Below are 15,695 nucleotides of genomic sequence, written 5' to 3'. Positions count from 1 at the left end.
CGTGCGCACACACACACACACACACACACTCAAGTCACAAAGGAGATGTGATAAGACTTACGCCTGCTGGATGCACGGGAAGTCATTGTTCCACGGAAAAAAGTGTGAAATTTTCTCCCACCTCCAGCATTCTTTCTGAGTAATGGATTTTTCTCTCAAGGTTAATCTTAGATAGAGCTAAAGCATGTACTATTAACGCATGTCTAAATCCGGCTCTTCTTAGCAATCCTACATTTGTAACATACTTAAAAGATCAATGTGAGCTTTTTATCTCTACAAATGGCACACTTGACGTTTCTGCTTTTCCTTTATGGGAATCGGTCAAGGCTCGGTCAATTTTATTCTTTTATATAGCACTTTTCTCCAAAGCGCAGTAGGCCTACAATGAATTTACCATTCACACACCGACGGTCGTGGAAACCATACAAAGTTTCCTCCTTATCGGGAGCAGTTGTCTTGCTCAAGGACCCTTCGACACACATCCAGAAGTAGCTGGGGATCGGTGTACAGTATGTGTCGAGGGGGGGTAAGCAGTGTGGCAATTCGATCAGACCAACGGTTTCTGAGAACCAAAACCACAAATATCTGTCTGTTCACAGTCTGCGGAGGATGAACCGAGTGAGCACAGGCTTCTCTGCATCACGTTTGTGCCGCTTCGCCAAAGGGGTAGCGTGTCAATGGTACAAATAGTACGAGATCTGCGCTCGTGGGTGAAGGACGCCGCGACAGCGAGATTTACACCTCCTCTCCGCCCCCCACACAACAGGCAACGTTAACTGAGCTGGGGGGGGTCAGGTGAGCGACACCTCACTTCCACCGGCGGTCATGTGCACACTGACCATACAACAACCATATTGACGGCCTGACATCGGAGAGGTCAGCAGAAAAGTCAGCATTACACAACCCTTAACTCATAACAAGTCCTTCCTCCCTGGTATAGAAGTAAAACGTATTATTTTGATGATTGATATTCTAGAGATATCTCTAGGCAGTGCCGTATACTTTATGCCCAGGCCAATATGCTGCTTCGCAGGTTCAGTATCATGTGTTCTGATCCTTTCAAGTGTTCACTTTTTAAAGCATTCTGCACTCCCATGTATACAGCTTTCCTGTGGTGCACATACAAGAAGGGTAGCATGCGGAGGCTTTACAATGATGCCCTGAGGATTCTACTTAAGGTCCCTAGATGGCATAGTGCCAGTCACTTGTTTGTAACATGTGGAATCCACACTTGTGAGGCTCTCTTAAGACACTCCATGTATGGATTCATGTCTCGCCTGGATGATCTCCCGGAACAGTATTATTGAGGATATAGTCAATCCTGGAAAGAGCTGTCTCCGGAACTCGTCCAGGCTGCGTAAACACTGGAGAGTCAGCCTCTATGAATGATTTTATGTATTTTTTAGTAATTTATTGTTGTTTTATTGTGTGATATTTGTATGTACTGTATGGACCCCCTGTGTGTCTGAAATAAAGTTTGAATTGAATCTAAAGAACTTAGGCTTATCGCCGGTTTGTTTTAAAGTGCCACAATTATGTCAGTCTCACAACTTCAAACTAAATACATTTTTATCACGCAGGCACATTTGGGGTTTATCAAGTGAGACGATTTGTAAAATTACGAATACATTCCCAGCAGACCAAGCAATCAAACGTTAAAATTAAAGCTTTAATCTCAATTTAATTTCTCTTTTTTATGAAACACTATTCTGTTTCAAGGACAACAGATCTAAGGAGTAATTGTAAATTGAACTTTTATTATGATATAAAATATTAAGCCTCATTCGTTCATACATTGAGAGAGAAACATTTTCTACTGTGGTTTGGCGTTATCTGGGAGGGTTGTCTTTGTTTGTTATCGCCGAGAGGCCAAAAGCCGGGGGGATGCGGGGGATACGACTCTTGCACTTTCACTGAAACATGACAATCCGGTTCAGGTCATCATTTGTAGTATCGTCCATAGACGATGATACAATCTCTCACAATGCTATATGTAAACACAGGTCTTTCCTCTAGGCTCAAACTTCGTCCAGGACAAGGTCTCTGGATTGAATTTCCACAGCGCATTGAAGGTGTGCTCCAGGCCTTCGCCATATGTACAGTACAGCCCTCCATTGTAGGCAAAGGCTGAATGATCCCTGCGTCTTTCTGGAAGAAACTGTGCAGAAAGCATACTCAGCCAGCAGTTGATCTCTGTGTCAAACACCCCTGGATCTCTTTGTCCATAAATAACATCTTCTGAAGCAGTTGTCGGATGGCCTCTAGTGTTATGACCCACCCCAAATCACAGGCTGAGTGGTTGCACCTTGCCTCTGGAACAATACCAGAAATCTTGGGCATGAACCATCTGTGGTTGTCGACATCAAATGCATAAAGCACGTTGATCGATTGATTGATTTTATTAGGTAATAAATGTACAAACACAATAAACCATACCCAGGATAACACATAAAATATTATAGGTAATAAATGTATAAAAGTACAAACACAATATAAGTCTTACCCAGGATAACACATAAAATACTTATTTCCAATGTGGTCCTGCAAGTGCAATCATATTAGGTGGCGAAGCACCATTAAAATAAATTAAACTAAACTAGACTGGAGCACTGGCCTATTCGGGGGCATGCTAGTTGGGGCCATGCAAGTTGTGAATGATGCACGTCGGGAATACATGTCAACCCTTTTGTGCAATACTCCTTTACTTGATGTAGTTGTTATACTTGTCTGACATGTGTTGGAGTCTAATCTTCCCATTTTCAGAAAGCCCGGTTTCATGCATGTTGTGACGGTGGCCAACTGTGTCACATTTGACTTGCCAATTTAATGGCACCCTTTTTAATCCTTTCAATTATATTCACATTAGATTCACAACAATAAAATATAAGTTACACATTAAAGTGCGGAGTGCATAATTGTCGTGAATACCAATGGAATAAATCACTAGCAGACTACGCCACTCAGGTTTGTTATAGGAGCCTAAGAACTCCTCTACTAACACCTTTCTTTTCAGGCTCTACACAGGTTCTAGTTAAAACCAGGTAAGTACTTTAGACTTAGTTTGAGAACAACACTTTTAAAAACCCAGGAGGAAACTGAGACTGACAAATGGCTAAAAAGGGTAAATATACATTTATTTGGAAATTCCCTTATACAAGAGGCCTCTATGCCTTTAAAATACAAATAAGAAAGAAAACACATATATAATCCTAAAATAATCCTATGGCGCCAACTAACTAACTAAAATGCAATACAAAAGAGAATGGGGCTAGAACTGTACAAAATATAGCAACTGTGCAAAATACCAGAGCGCATCAATAACTTAATTGTGAAGTGCCGAATGCTGTTAAAGTGCTGGGACGTGCTATAAATATATAAAGACCATATAATGAGTACAAATGGGGGGATTTCTCTGTAGGGGGAGGACCAAGCGGTAATCTTCTGTTTCAACATCTTCATCATCATCGATCTGAAATCACAAAGACAGGGGCCAGTTCATCCGTTCCCAGACAATATACTGCGAGGGTTCCGACTCAGTGGGTTTAAACAGCTAATGTTGCATAAAACAGTACTTACAACGACGGCAGGTTATTAGCCTGCCGCTGCGTTGGTTGCGCGTGCAACACTGTAGCCACCCCGTCGTCCTTGGCTCGCTCCAGGTCCCGCTCCGTTCGATCGCTTGGTTACTGTTGAATTCACTGCTTTTCCAGGCTCACTCATCTCCTCCTCTGCATGCTCTGGTCTCTCGCAGGGTTCCTCGTCCGCACGGCGTCTCAGTGGTGTGAGTACTCGCCCTTGGTCCCTCTTACCGCCCCAATGCACTGGTCTTTCTCGGGTTTACACTCGGCTTCCTCACCAGCTCCTACACACAACCTTCCTCCTCGCTGTCTCCTTTTTGAATGAGAGCGGGCTCTAGCTCATGCCCTGCTCACCGCGCCCTCCTCGCTCTCGATTGGCCGCTGGTGACGTCGCCTACTAGGGGATTGGGCAGTGGGGACCACGCCCGAGTGTCAGTCAGCGTCTCAGCTGTTAGCTGCATAGAGTTAAAAATAAGGTTAGCTGTCATTGCCACTCTAATCTGAGTTCCCAGAAGTTTTCGCCAGCTCTCGCATACAAACAGGAGGGGCGACTCAGACTGCTGCTAAGTGGCTCGGGGACCGGGGGAAAACATCGTCCAACAATAAACGAATACATCATAAATTAGGACATCACAATAAGGCTTTAAAAAGGGGTTAAGAGATGAAAAACATGCGTAAATAAATAACAGAAAAATAATAAGAATACCCCGTTTTCCCCCCTGTCACAATGTCGGTTTTGTGCACCGCGTCAGCCCTCAGGTGCGCCTCTCCTTATCTTATAGTCTCTGGAGACAAAAAAATATATCCTCAACCATTAAGACTTCAAATTTAAATTGTTTATTTTGTTATATCTGTACTGTCTGTAGCCTATCCCTTAGTCTCACTGATACCCCACTGTACCAAGCAGGACAGGCATAGTCGAGGTGACATGGATCAAAGCCAAACACCTCCAGTTTGCTGTCTTTATATTGACATTTCTTGTGTTCTTGTGTTCAGAAATCTATGTGTTTGTACTTTTGGAGATTACTTTGGTCGCAATGGCTTCCCAAGAAAGAGTCTGATCTAATGTTATACCTAAGTATGTTGCTGTCGACTTTGATCCAATGTCATCCCCGTTACAGACACCATCAATCTTGTTAGCCTTCTGAAGGCGTCTCTCAGACACGAACAAGATAGACAATTTTTTGCCAAGATGTAGTGACAGTTTGTTCTCTGTCAGCCATTCACTGCATACAGACATGTCAGGAAAAGAAGTATCCCAAGAATGGAGCCCTGTGGAACATCACATGAAATACATTTTCCTCCGATAGCACACTATCAATATCAATCACCTGTGTCCGTGCAGTTAAATGAGACCTAAACCACTCAACTGAAGATTCATTAAGGCCAATATATTTTTAGGTTTTGTTAAGAGGTTGTCATAGTTTACTGTGTCAAAGGACTTTTGTAAGACCAACAAGACCATTCCACAGTAATTCTCTTCATCACATCGCTCTTGGTTTAATCTGAGAGGTGTTTTAAACAAATGTATCAGTAGAATATGATGGCCTAAAATCAGACTGAAATTCAAAAGGTAAATTATATTCCATAAGGTAGTCATTTACCTGATTGTAAACCACTTTTTTTTTAAAACATTGGAAACTAGAAAAAGTGCTCCTCGGAGCACAGGTCTCCGCCAGGTCAGGTAGGTTATTGTGGCCTCCTGGTGGCGCTATAATAGGCCAATGTGAAAAGGGTGCCATTTCTTCTTAGGCCTGGCACGGCAATCGGACACTGCATTCATGATTTGAGGCATTTTGTTAAAAAAAACTTGTTTTGCTAAATTAGACCTGCTGGTGGCGCTATAACAGGCCAATGTTAAAAGGGTGGCATTTGCTCCTCAACATAGTGTGAATGTGCGTGCAAAGTTTGACCGCAATCGGATGCTGCATTCATGATTTGCGGCATTTTGTTCAAAACAAGCCACTACTGCAAACTTTAGATGTCAATCTTAGCCAATCAGGATGGAATGTGAAAAATCAAACACATCCGTCTTGATCACATGACTATACAGATCATGTGTACCGATTTGCGTGAAATTTGGATCAAATCGGAAGGAGTAATATACAGAAATGTGTTTTACATAAGTTGGCCTCCTGGTGGCGCTCTAAAAGGCAGATGTGAAGAATGCAGGGCAATGGTTTTTCCTTGACCTCTAGGGAGTGCGCTTACAAAGTTTTACACAGATCGGTGCAGTTATAGGTAAAAACACGAATGGGCCTGTTATAGCGCCACCATGAGGCTGATTTGAACATTTTCAAGTGGCATTTCTTCCTCTGCATAGTGGGAATATGCTTGCAAAATTTCAAGGAAATTGCATGCTGTCTTCATGATTTGAGGCATTTTGTTCAAAACGGAGCACTCCTGCAAACTTCCACCATTTTTAGCCATTCAGGATGGTATATGAAAAATCTGAAAGACCCGTTTCGTTTAATGACTATAGAGATACTGTGTACCGATTTACGGGATTTTTGGACACAATCTGTAGGAGTACTGTCCAAAAATATGTTTTGCACAAATCGGCCTCCTGGTGGCGCTATAAAAGGCCCATGTGAAAAATTTGGGGCAGAGGTTCTACTGTGGCATCCAGGGAGTGTGTGTGCACAGTTTCACTGCGAGCAAGCCAACGGTGCCGGAGATTAGCTGTCCACAGACAGAATGACGGACGGACGGACGGACGGACGGACGGACACACACACACACGGACGGACGGACGGACAGGGGGCAAAACATACTCTCTCGCCATGCCTTTCGGCCTGGCGGAGACAATAATGCTAAGAATGGACACAGGCTGATAGTTTCCTGCCCCAGTTTTTCTCTTACTTTTTTGCACAGTGGAACTACATTTGCCATCAATCATCAGGAATGATGTCTGTAGCTAAAGAAGAGTTGATAATATGAATGAATGATAATATGGAATATGAGTTTTATTATCACAACTGTAGGCAGCACCATCCTTCACAAATGTAGCTGGTAAGCTGTCTAAGCCTGTAGCCTTATTGCACTTAACTAAAACAGAGTGAACTTCCTCAACTGAGACTGCTGCTAGATTGAACATATTTTTCGTAAATATTTCATAGAATTGAGCAATGCTTGTGTACCCAAACGACCACATTGCAGAACTAGAACTTTAAGTGCACACGGGTGCACTTAAAGCTCCACTATGTAACTTTTTAATAACTTTATATCACATTATGTAGACTCAGGTGTTTCACTGCTAGAGCTTCGGCTGTATTATTTGGTAGGGTATGACCAGTGGCAGGCATGCGCATGGCAGATCCGCGTGTCGATTTTTCCGCACGTTGCTTTGACGAATTCTTACTCTTCTCCATTTTTCTCAGACGTTTAATTTTCTTGATTGATTGGTTGATGTCACTTCCTGTACGTGAAAATTGCCAATCTACAAGCTCACAAGGCGTTTCATCACGACACATTGTGAGCGATAGGCTACATCTGCTATTTCTGTACATTTGCGTACATTTGACATGGCTGTTAAAATATACAGTATACCTGCTGCTCTTGCACATTTTAACTGCGAAGAAATACCTGTCTTAAGAGATTGATCAAACCTGCTGTTCTACCTGTACTTTAACTTTATTTCTATCTTTTTTTAAATTATTATTGCTTTATTTCTTTTATGCTTCATTACAACTAGTATTATTACTTTTTAAAATCTTTTTGTTGTGAGTCTCTGTGGAACATGTCCCACCAACATGTTGTTGCTTGTACCTTAGCCCTGGTTCAGAGCGTTAGTGAGTTCCCTCTAACGCCCTGGAAGACCCCTCGCTCTGCGCTTGTACAAGGAATTCCACTGCCCTGCGAGTGCTCAAGAGTAGTGAAAATAAACAAAACCATTTCGCTATTCACCGAAGCAAAGAATCAGAATCAGTTTTATTGTCACATCACAGGTTTACAAGGTAAAAAAGTGGGTGAAATTATTTTTTGTACATCGTTCCCATCGCAACGTTAGTTTCCATAGAAAGAAGAGGGGGGGGGGGAGAAGAAGAGGGTGGGGGGTAAGTGGGAAGGAGATCAAAACAAGAGAGCAACAGAAGGCCAGACAAGTTATCTACATATTTACAAATTACCTGAGATAATAAAAACAAAAAAAAACTAAACTAAGGTGCCTGAGCATAGCAGCAATGTATTGTATACTGTGCATGTTATACTTATACTGTGCATGATAGACAATGGACGTTAAGGTGCTTAGCACAATAAAAAAGACCAAAAAAAGTCAGTGCGTTATACAAGGGATTAAGGTGCAAAAGGTCAGTGCGTGTCCACCTAGAGTGGACCGACCCTAGTATAATCCGCAAGTAGCTCCATGAGGGAGTGCAACAAAAAAGTCATTTGTACCTGGTGTAGTCCACAGGTGTGTCCGAGGGGGGGCTAAAGTCCAAGTCATTGTCCCTGGTATAATCCACAGGTGTGTTCAGGAAGAGCCAGAAAAGTCTGCGCTGCCTGTTGTCAGGCTGCTGAACAAGGCCTATGCCTCATTCAGGCTTATGCCCCATTCAGCATTCTGACAGCAGCCGGATTGAAACTACACCAGTACCTGGTGGTGGAACTCTTGATACTGCGGTAGAGCCCCTTGCCCGGTCGCGGTCGTTGTAGGGGGTTGAACAGTCTGTGACTTGGGTGGTGCTTGTCCTTGATGATGCGCTTGGCTTTGACCACGCACCGCTTTTTGTACAGTTCCTGGAGCGCTGGGAGCTCGATTCCCATTATCCGCTCTGCCGATCGCACTACTCGTTGTAGGCTGATCTTTTCTCGGGCAGTGCAGTTCCCGTACCAGGCCGTGACACAGCCTGTTAGGATGCCTTCGACAGAACTGTTGTAGTACAGCCTGAGGATGCGACGTCCTACTCCGAGCTTCTTCAGGCGGCGGAGCCAGTACAGTCGCTGCTGAGCCTTTTTCCTCACGTGTGTGGAGTGCGTCTCCCATTTGAGGTCCTCCTCGATGTGTACTCCGAGGAACTTGAACTCGCTGACCCTTTCCACTGCAGCACCGTCGATGAGGATGGGCGCATGGTCTCTCCGCGGCCTCCTGAAGTCCACGATCAGTTCTTTGGTCTTGTCGACGTTAAGAGAGAGGTTGTTCTCCCGGCACCAGCGTGCTAGTGATTTGATCTCTGGCTGTTTTGTGTTGTTGAAAGTCTATTCTCGGAACTGGGAAGCCTCTCAGCACCCCACCTACTCTGTAAAATACACTTTTTGGGCAGAAAATAAAATATGTCAGCGAGACGGAAATTATTTTTATTTACTCCACAGTGCCCTCTACAGATTTTGGTTAATGGTAAGTTCAAATCCTCCAGATCTGTAGAGGGCACTGTGGAGTAAATACAATTTATTTCCGTCTCGCTGACATATTATTTTCTGCCCAAAAAGTGTATTTTACAGAGTAGGTGGGGTGCTGAGAGGCTTCCCAGTTCCGAGAATAGACTTTCAACAACACAAAACAGCCTTTGCTTCGGTGAGTAGCTAAATGGTTTTGTTTATTTTCACTACTCTTGAGCACTCGCAGGGCAGTGGAATTCCTTGTACAAGCGCAGAGCGAGGGGTCTTCCAGGGCGTTAGAGGGAACTCACTAACGCTCTGAACCAGGGCTACTTGTACCTGTACTGTATGAGCAAGTAACAAATAATGTAAATGCCTCTTGATTCATGATTCTTGACCATGTCATAGCATCTACAAACAAACACACAAAAGAAAACATAACAAATTACAAACAAACACACAAGAGCAAACATACAAAATTAAATTAATAAAAACAAGATATCACTTATACTTTTTTATTACTCATATATGCAACCTGTTATCTGAGCCACCAAATGATTAAGACTGGGTGTTTCTCAAAGCATCCCAGAGGTATAACGCTGTCTTTCTCTTATCTCCTCTAATGATCCACAATGAAGCAAAGGTCATGTTGCTGAAATCCTTTTGGAATACTTGAGCTCTACGGTGTCTTTTATGCCAGCAAATCCTTAATGAAGCCTCTAGCCTGAGCTAGACCCCATTCCTGTGCCTTCCAGTAATTACAAATTCAAAAGCGCACTATAATGAATATTAGTCACTATAAATGATAGTATCTTTTAACCTCACCAATGAATCATGACTTCATCAATCATGGATCAGATCAGCAGTTCATACAGATATGCCAAGCCAGTGGTCTGTGCGTGCGTGCGTGCGTGCGTGCGTGCGTGCGTATGTGCGTGCATGCATGTTTGTGTGGGAGATGTCAGCTCCCCCACAAGTCCTATTTGCCAGTGGGTTGTGGCTTGTCTAGTCTGGTGCAGCAAACAATCAAAGAAAAGCACTGCAGGGATGTTCTAAGTGGGACAGGGACACAGCTTCAATTGTCAACCTGATAATTTTCTTTGTATATTGACATGGATGCATGCAGCGATGCAGCGAAAAACAGAGAGAACTGTTCTCGTAAGGATCCGATGGTTGTGTGGAGCACAGTCGCAGCTTCACTTTAAACACTCACGACTCGAAAAAGACCATCGTCAAATCATATTTTGTTAAATAATCAATAATAATTCATTCAGATCACATCCCTAGCCATGTACCTACACAGCAAAATCCCCAAACGGGTCAGTTTTTTACACTTTATTGAGTTAAATTAACTCGGATGACTGGACATGTACAGTGGTGGAAAAAGTACTCATTATGCAGAATGTATATTCAAATGTATATATATATTTTTAAATAGCAAATCTACAAGCTCACAGTGCATCGGATCATGACTTGTAGATCGGCTATTTTGAAAAGGCCGAAATGTATATAGGGCTGAAGTGGGTAATGTATGTTTTGTAATTATAATCAAAATCTGCAAAGTAACTAGTAACTAAAGTTTTCAAATAATTGTAGTGGAGTAGAAGCAAAAGTACTGAAGATTGGAAATACTCCAATAAAGTAAATACAACTCAAAAATGTACTTAAGTACTTGAGTAAATGCACTGTTACTTTACACCATTGGCCCTGTGTACATAGTTGTGACTAATAGAGCGACCAAGAAAGTGACATATGTGACAGGATTAGATCAGTGATGGAGATATCATGTAGCATGTGGAGACCTCACCATTGCCCTGTTCATATTTGAAATGCAAATTACATCATTTTGGCCTGCCTGCGTTGAACCCTCTATGTTGACACCTCCACCTATGATGTTAACTGCCAACTGGATAATCTACCCCCAGATCATTCCACCTTAACCACATGAACCATTGCATCCCTGTTCTGGGCCAAACATCCTGCGAAAATAGCCAATCTAGAAGCCAATCTAGAAGCTGAGCTTGTAGCTATTCTCGGTCATGAGTTGTAAAGCAGAGATTCCCAACGTGTCGATATTGCGACGTGGGCCCCCAAATTACTGGCAAAAGTCTATGGTTTTTTTTTAATCCTATGTTGTTTTTTCTTCCCCTAAGTATATGGTTTTAATGATAATATAATAATATTAAAAGGTTATGTAAAAAAAAAAAAATGTAAACCTTGAAAAATGTGTTGTCATCATGATACCGATCAATTAGAACTTAAATGTATGCTACGTTGGTTCTTTTAATCTAACCCGAAACACGATTGACGTGCACTATTATGTGTTTAAACATGCTCTGAGAATGCAGTGATTGTCTGCCGTGTTAAGCGGTCAGATTTTCAAGGTGGCCCTGATCGAGAAAAGGTTGGTGTAGACTAAAGGGAAATACTGACAGACAGACCTAATATAGAGCCCTGGGGGATTATACAGGGTTCAAGTGGTTAAAACCCTCATCACCTGAGTATAATGGAGGCATCACTCTCATGGCCAGCATGTATTGGCGTATTGGCTCATCATTCCATGTTCATCGATGTGCTGTCACTGCAAGATGCCTCTTTTTTTGTTAACCTATTAAAACCGGGAAAGTATCTGTGTCATTTAGATTTTAACCACTTTAACCATAATTTTATACTTTGGCTTTTCAAAAATAGCAGATATACAAGCTCAAGCTTGTAGATCTGCTATTTTTTTTAAACAATATTCGAATATGTATATATTTTTAAAGCAAACATCTTTAACTCAAATTTCTGCTTCTGGGCGGTCCCCGGAACAAAATATTTTGAGATGGGGGGTCCGCGCCAAATACATGTAATGTCTGGGGGTCCACCTTGACATGAAAATGTTTGAGAACCACTGATATTGCAACATAAGTTTTTCAGAAAACTTTTAAATCTGTCTCAGGTCCTAAAGGGTTAAATTAATCATACAGGGTCAGAGGATATAATTACTGCCTGCTGGTTTGAGGAAGCATGCATGAGGTGTAATTAAATGAGGTTCAGTGGGTTTGCTGTGTGTGTGTGTGTGTGTGTGTGTGTGTGTGTGTGTGTGTGTGTGTGTGTGTGTGTGTGTGTGTGTGTGTGTGTGTGTGTGTGTGTGTGTGTGTGTGCGCACGCACGTCAAGTCCATTTTATTTATAAAGCACATTTATAAACAACCAGAGGCCGACCAAAGTGCTGTACAGCATGAAAACCCCACAGGAGAGGGGGGCGGAGGAGGATGAAGTGTTGTTAAGTTCAACTATCTTTCAGCCAGGTATGATTTAAACCAACTAAGGGCAGTTCTTTGGATGCCAACCTTGTGTTCGAGGCGCGAGATTAAAATAGTGTGATCAACTGTATCGAACGCAGCGCTCAGGTCAAGCAGCACCAGGACCCAGTCGCCTGAGTCTACAGTCAAAAACAGATAATTTGTGACCTTTAGGAGTGCAGACTCAGTGATGTGGAGTGCTCGAAATCCGGACTGGTAGACCTCAAGGGAATGCGTTGTTATCCAGATATGATTGTAATTGAGACAATACAACTCAGACAAAAACGGTGACTTAGAGATGGGTCTGGAGTTAGCTGGGACTGTGGGGTCAAGGCTTGGTTTCTTGATTATGGGTTGTACAATGGCGTGTTTGAAATATCACAGGACATTGCCGGAGCTGAGGGAACTGTTGATAATTGACAGAACACTAGGACCCAAGCTTTCAAAAGCCTCTTTAAAGAGGTGAGAGGGAAGAGTGTCAGAGGAGCAGGTTGTGGGTTTCATAATATGCTAAACAATGTTTGACAGACAGGGAAGGGACAGTTGCTTGAACTGACATATAGTGCAGTTGGGATGGGGGGGGGGGTGCGATGGTCAACAGAGGAGGGTGAGATGCTGGAACGAATGCTGGCTACCTTATCGACGAAAAACTGGTTTGGAAGGTTAGCATTTACAGTGCTGTGTAATGGTGTCCAATGGTGGCCCTTGGGGCTCAGTAAAACCCTGAGGAAGACTGTATTGTCGAAACGTTGGTTTCATTTCATTTTAATTAAACTTTCTGCATCGTGGCTAAGAGCTGTGCGGCCTCATCCTTGTCAACATTATTATCTGCCGTGGCCAGCACCTCATCAACACAGGTGTGTGCTCCTTACTCTGTGTTGGCCCTTGGGAGGCTGCCAATGTTATGCTGCAGAACTCCATGACCCTGTGAGCGTTTCCTATACAATATGACGTATTTTTGGTCCACATATGCCTGCACTGTAAGCTATGTGCGCTTGCACTGATTTGAAAAGCTGACTATTATACACAGCGTGCATTTTTCTAGTGAACTCTCTGTTGGTGTTGGTCTACGTACCGGATCGGTCCGTTTGAAGTGGAGAGTGGAGAGTGTCACAGATCAACAGCAGGGCATCCGACCATGTGTGTGTGTGTGCGTGCGTGCGTGCGTGCGTGTGCGTGTGCGTGTGCGTGTGCGTGTGCGTGTGCGTGTGCGTGTGCGTGTGCGTGTGCGTGTGCGTGTGCGTGTGTGTGTGTGTGCATTGCAAGCCCATCACCATGCATACATGTAATATGTTTACATGAGAGAGCATAAGCACACCTGAGATAAAAGAGAGATTACATTGTTTGCATCCCCACTCGGGCACGCGTGAAGTGAGCTGCAGGCTACACAGTACCATGAAACAAGTCACAGCGAGCCTGCCATAAAAAAAGTATATTGGGACTAGTGATAATGAGAATGACAACAGCCTTCTGTAAGCCACAGTCACATGTGTCTGAGAGCTTGCATTGTGTGCTTGCATGTACGTGTGTTTATGCGTGAGAGAGAGAAGGATAGACAGACCGACAGACAGACAGACAGACAGACAGAAAAGTGAAGAGGTGATTCAGGCGCTCTTGCTGTTTGCCAATGTTGTTCTGGAGTTGATGATTCATTTATTCACACGATCACACTGTCAATCACACTATCACCTCAAACTGTCCTCCCTCAAGACAAGTGGGTCTCATTTTGCTGTCAGGCCATCTTTGTATTTAAGGGACTGTTCTCCCCTGACAGGTATAGCTCCCCTGTTCTTGCAAGAGGGGAGAGAGATTGATTGTAGAGAGGATTTTTTGTGAACCGAACGGCTCCGGGGAATTTTATTTGCTTGTGTGTGCATACAAAGAAATGTTGTGCTAGGTTTAGAGCCAGACCGATATCGGTCTGTGCAGCTGATGTGTCCTGTTTTCGACCTATATTGGGTAAATTATTATAGGCAAAATCTTTCAAAAGTTTTCAAACGTTTTCAAACGTTTTCAAAAGTTTTCAAACGAAAAATATCTCTAAAAGCCCACAACGCACTGCAATGCAATGCATTGTGGCTTGTACTGTAGATGGGCTGTTTTTGAATTTTCTAGAAACGTTTTCAAACTGATTTTGACATTTTTATTTAGTCACTTTTTGACTAAATATCAGTCAAAACATCGGTAATCGGGGGGCTAGGACGCTCCAAAGTCAGGATCAGCATCAGACCCAAAAATCTGGCATCGGTCAGGCTCTAGTTGGTGTTGTGATTTCGGTTGACCAACCATGTGGTCCTTAAAGAGTCTCCCTCTAACTAGGGCGGATTCAGACTATGGTCCTGGGTGCGCACCCCGGACCACATGGCAGATGTTGTGATAGTGTGAATGTAGCGTACCGTTCCCCGTAACGCATCACCGTACCGTACCCGGTACGGTTCCATGGGTCGTGACGCATCGTGAGCATGCGCACAAACGGGAGATGCATGCGCAGAAGCATTTTAAGTGCATTCTCAGGTTTGACCACCAGGCTTGGCCGCTTCACTGTTCTACCGTGGTTCTGGGGGCTTGGGAGGTAGTCTTGGTCATATATCATTTATATTCTTTTATAACTACACATTATTTTAGCTGGGTTATACCTTCTCATAGTTCTACTTGAATGTTGACAAGAAATAATAATCCCGCTACTGTTTGAGTAGCGCGAGCCATGGAAAAAACATAAACAAAAAACACATGTGTAGCGACCACTAGGATAAATATAACAAGGATTAGTCCATGACGTCACTGCTAAAATACCAAGGATGCGTCCGTAACGTCACTATCATATGAACAGAGACGACGTTACATTTCGAGGTTTCAAAGACCAGCGCGCTCACACTGCTTTGGTTGTGTATTGTTGATCTGTTGTTATTAGAACTCAAGACAACGCCAGGAACACAGTCAAACTTTATTATTCACTCTACACTCTGACAAGTGACTTTTCTTCTGTGAATGACATTCTCTATCTCCCAAAGCCCCATAGTCCACAGCGCCCCCATGAGGCACATAAGTACCATTACTGTTGAATGAAGTGTACTCGGGTGCGGAAGAATCTTGGCCAATGTGAATGCTGGCCAGCTGGGAGAGGCCAATCGTACTCGGTTCGAATCAATCGGACGGTTCGAATCAATCGGACCCAGTCTGAATCCACCCTAAGGGTAGTGAGTGATGCTTCAGTTAAGTCAGTTGAGAACAAGATGACACCAGGCAGTATCACACGACAAGTTCTGAAGTTTAATACACACATAGAGAATATATACAGTATTGGACACATTACGTGACCAGAAGATATGAGACAAGGATAAGAACAGAATGGATAGGAATAGAACATACATCTCGTATCATTGTGCACAGACGTCAGTCTCTGATAAAGTAGTTGATGGTCATCGTATCACGGGTATCAATTATGCTTGTGTGTACTGGGTCATAAGTCATGACAGTTAGTAGGTTGGATGGGACCGTAATCTCCATATTGGGTC

Source organism: Gymnoscopelus braueri, assembly GCF_963280865.1.
Source record: "Gymnoscopelus braueri genome assembly, chromosome: 18".
Lineage (NCBI taxonomy): Eukaryota > Metazoa > Chordata > Actinopteri > Myctophiformes > Myctophidae > Gymnoscopelus > Gymnoscopelus braueri.
Note: the sequence above shows the minus strand (reverse complement) of the source record.